Source organism: Temnothorax curvispinosus, unplaced genomic scaffold (assembly GCF_003070985.1).
Source record: "Temnothorax curvispinosus isolate PA1 unplaced genomic scaffold, ASM307098v1 QBEX01009431.1, whole genome shotgun sequence".
Taxonomy (NCBI): Eukaryota; Metazoa; Arthropoda; class Insecta; order Hymenoptera; family Formicidae; genus Temnothorax; species Temnothorax curvispinosus.
In genome coordinates, this window is record NW_020219211.1 from 1 (window position 1) to 4423 (window position 4423).

Consider the following 4423-nt stretch of genomic DNA (forward strand, 5'->3'; position numbering starts at 1 on the left):
CTTCTCGAATGCCTCCTCGTACCTCTCTAACTCTATTAATGCCAAAAATCTGCGAAACAATGTTATGGAAACGTCAGGACATATTTTTAACACACTGTTGCAGTCTTCAATCGCTTCGTCGTAATTGCCCTGCTCAAAATAAGCGGCAGCTCGATTATCGTAATACAATCCCTTCTCAGTGTTGTCTGTTGCTAGTTCAATTGCCTTTGTGTAGTGACTTAAGACTTCAGACCAATTTCCTTTGTTGAACTCTTCATCACCCTTTTTTTTCCATTCCTGTGCAGTCGTATCTGACTCTTTCATGGTGGAAGAATACTACAAGACAAAATATGTGATGTTGCAATATGTGATGTTTTAACATGGAAAGACTCTCCATGACATTTTATACATATTATCTTAAATGTGAAAAACACAGATTATAAACTTATTACAAAATAATTATACGCGAGTATGAGACATTAATGGGTCAAAAATATATTTACAGTTTAATAATAATAACATTGCACTTTCTGACGTAGAACTTACATATAAATCATAATCGATTGTTGCAACAATTTTTATATTAAATAGCTAACTTGCACTAGCATTGAAAAAACATCAAGTTTATTTTCGGTAAATTACCTTCGGCATAAATATAGAAGCATTGGGGTAAAATATAAACTAAATAATGCTATCGACCTACTGATTGTAATTCAATTATTATCGATCGCGACAGTTCGAGTTTGGATCGACAACGATTCATGACATTAAACGTAGATGGTTCAATTCGTTTTAACGCGAGAAATGCAATTATGTATAACATTCCGCTGCAATAGTCAAGGGTAATTTACGCTCCTCCCTTTCATGAGTCGAAAATTTAAATACTTCGACGAAGCGTGTCTGGAAATGAGGCGTGCGACGTGCGATTTATCTGAGACTCGCGAGAAATTCAATTGCGTGAAATTAAATCTCGTGTTCTATCGATATTTTCGTTTATATGAAAGTATTTAATGTTCCGTCAACCGAGTGGTTATTTTTCGTTTTTTTTTTTCTTTGACACATCCAGTTCTTTGGTCTGTTCAAACCACTTCGAACGTGTTTCGTATAAATAGATCGTCACAGGTCGGAGGCTGAAGGGTAACATAAGAAAATAAAGACTTAAGGAACAAAGATTCGCGAAGGGTCACGTTTCGACAAAATAAATATTACCATACTCAAAAGTTAATTTTTCAGTTATATAAAAGAAAGAAACATTAATATGATTTTTTATAAAAATTAGGGTGTTTTCTCACACATCGCTGCTCTTTTTCGAATAACATAAAATATTTCTAAACGTGCATTTATGTTAATGTTAATACTTTAATTGCAACTCATTCAAAGAGACTCGTGTACTGTTTAATAGCCCTAGAATGAAATTATCTGGCTCAATCACTTATCTTTACTGTTTAAATTCACTTGTGTAAGATATACAATAGTGTGATCAAGTCGGGACGAAACGTCTTTACTTGCGCTATTTGCCTCGACGATTTGTCGAGGTATTTTCGACCGAAAAGTAATAACAGTAATCTCACACGTTTGTCACGAATACCTTTATTACATCAAAATGGATCACGTTGAATGCGCGGCAATCTTTCATGTTAGATCGTCGGCGAAATAGAACAAGAAATAGATCCTTTATTACCTGTCGGATTGCTTTCTCTTTGTTGTCTCGTGTCGTTCAAGCACCCTCAAACTTCCCAACTCGGTCTATGATTGTTTACGATCCTAGCACTTTTCAAGAAGTAATTTAAACCAGCAATCATCGGCGTAGCTAATGAAGCACGACGCTGAGCGTCACGTAAATTTCGAAACCGCGGACTCGACTGTGTGGAAGGCCGTCAGACTAATCTTTCGCAGAATTCAGGACTCAGGACGAGACATTATACGGTGTCTTATATAACCTCGAACTCGTCGAACGCAGCGCTCTCGACGAAACGAAGTTGCGAGCGAGGAGAGGTCACGACGCGATAATTCGACGATATTGTTCGCTGAAGTAACATCTCAAACGACCAATAAAGGTGCTCCGTTTGAATTACATCGAGATTAACTTGGATTCTAGAGTCTTAGATAAAAATGCCAAATTGTCGCTAAGGTATATACGTACCCACACATATGCGCTCGCGATTCTGAAGGCGGTAAGGTAAATGTAAAATGTGAAGAATGGCATGAAATGTATAATACAGTTTTATTTACAAATAATGATTGTGCGTCAAATACACCGACACTTTTTTAACCATCCAAAACCGCGCGCAGTTCTTCCGAAACCGTACAAGGATCTTTACAAGTGCGTGCAATTCCTTTCAATCTACGAACGTTTCTTCTTAAACAACTGCAGTTTTCATCAAACCATTTTTTTCATTCGTATAAAATTGCAAAGTTACAAGCTGAGGTCTCGCGAAGATTGAGTGTTGCAACTGATCGCCCTTTACCTGCTATTTTGTTTTTATCTTTAAAATTCAGCGTTTTTCTTCTCATAATAGATGCAACAAGCGTAAACGTTTGTATACTTGTTCGCGATACAGCACAAGTTATTACGGAACCGAGAGTTACGAATCAGACACGCGCACACAAATTGCTCCGAAAGCTGCTGTAGATAATGCATCGAGGTCCTCTATAGCTCGTCTTATAGCGTTTTTCTTTGGCAGAACTGGTGCGCACTCAGTGCACATTAAAGCCGTTGTACACAAATCAACGTAATGTGTATGTTTAATATAAACGGGTTAAATCATGAAATGCTCAATATTCTTTATTGCACTATTTGGTAAAATATGTACTGGGTATTTTATCAGTCGAAATATTTGCATTTTACTTTAAATATTAGAGATTAAATCAGTGTACAACGGCCTTAATGTGCACTGAGTGCGCACCAGTTCTGCCAATGAAAAACGCTATTATTTAGGAAAACGGTTTAACCGCTAAGAAAGAAATAATAGATATACTTAAGAGAGTGCACGAACGTGTGCATGGGAGACGAAGGATGACATCTTAGAAGATAATTTGGACGAGAGGAGCACCAGCGGCGAAAACTATATATTGGATTCAGATGACGAGAAGAGGTAATTAAGGATTGAAGTTTCAGAGATTTGTGATCTGATAAATGCTCGTTCTTTTACGAATGTGTATCTTTCAGCTTCTTGACTTAAAAACCAGACTGCAAAACGTCCATATCAAAGATTTGAATGATTTGAATTTGAATTTTAGTCATCGTTATCCGAAGCAGAGAAACAAGAATTTGAGGCTGATAAAAATAAAGAGGCTGTAATGTTGATTCCCAAGTTAATGCCGTGAAAGACTGCCGTTTAGAAAAAAAATTATTTCGTTGAAGAAGACACTAAGAAAACTTATGGCAATTTTTAAAAAATCCTGCTTTGATAGATGTACCGTTATTTAACGAATTGCAAGTTGGTAATAATAAGTTCATCTACTCATTATAGTTTAATTGAATATGTACAACTAAACACGTTATTGTTTGAGTTTAGAAAGCGTTCCCTTGCGTACACTTTAACGTGACGAATGTGATATAAGCTTCCGTGTATACCGCTCTCTATTACCTTGGAAATTATTTGAACAGTGCTGACGGGGGTGCCCATGTTTTTCTGACTATCTGAAAATATGAGGGACAATAAGGTCTTCAAAGATGCAGACTCGGCAATTGAATCCGTTATAGAAGACATAAAAAGCGTCAGTAGCTTGTACATCTGTATATAAATATTAATGTAAACATTATAATATAATATTATTAAATATATATACTTAGGTTGCTACAAGGCGAACAAACTTTAGCGGCGTTAAGAGAAGCCGGCGTTTCCATTTTGCAAAGATCAAGCGCCCGAAATAAAAACTTTTTATACGTCTTCGGCACTCTGCGAACTCCACCGATTGCTGGCAGCAGCAAAGAAAGAAATTTTAATCTGCAAAAGCGATAATCAAGAACTCACAAATAGATTTTCGTAGAGACATAGCGATGACCCAAGTCTGTCGAGAAAGAGAATAGATCTGTGCCTGAAGAAGCTAGAATGTTATTTATCATGGGTAAAAAGCGCCGAAGCACGAGTCTTGTAAATGCAAAGTTTCGTTATTTATTAATTATACTGTACATTGTGCTGTCATTTATTAAAATAAAAAATAATATTCTATTAATGTGTCATTTATAGATCCCAATTAAATTATTCACGTTTAATCCTCTTAATCGAATGTTCTATATTATCAGTGCTTTGTGACGATCCGCTCTCTTCGATGTCTCTCTTAAGCTTGCCCCATTTCGCAGCAGCTTCTAAAACACGGGATGCTAATTCCTCGATCTCCTTGTTTTGCACGGAGTTATTATCGCTCAATTCCCTCATTCGTTTCATTATTGTATCTGTTTCGATGAGTTTTGCAGCGACGTCTTTCGTACTGTTCATCA

The 4423-nt window shown here is 36.5% G+C and overlaps 1 pseudogene; it reads left to right on the forward strand.

Moving 5' to 3' along the window:
- Positions 1–2216: 2216 nt before the first annotated feature.
- Positions 2217–4405, forward strand: LOC112459001 (annotated as a pseudogene).
- Positions 4406–4423: the final 18 nt, after the last annotated feature.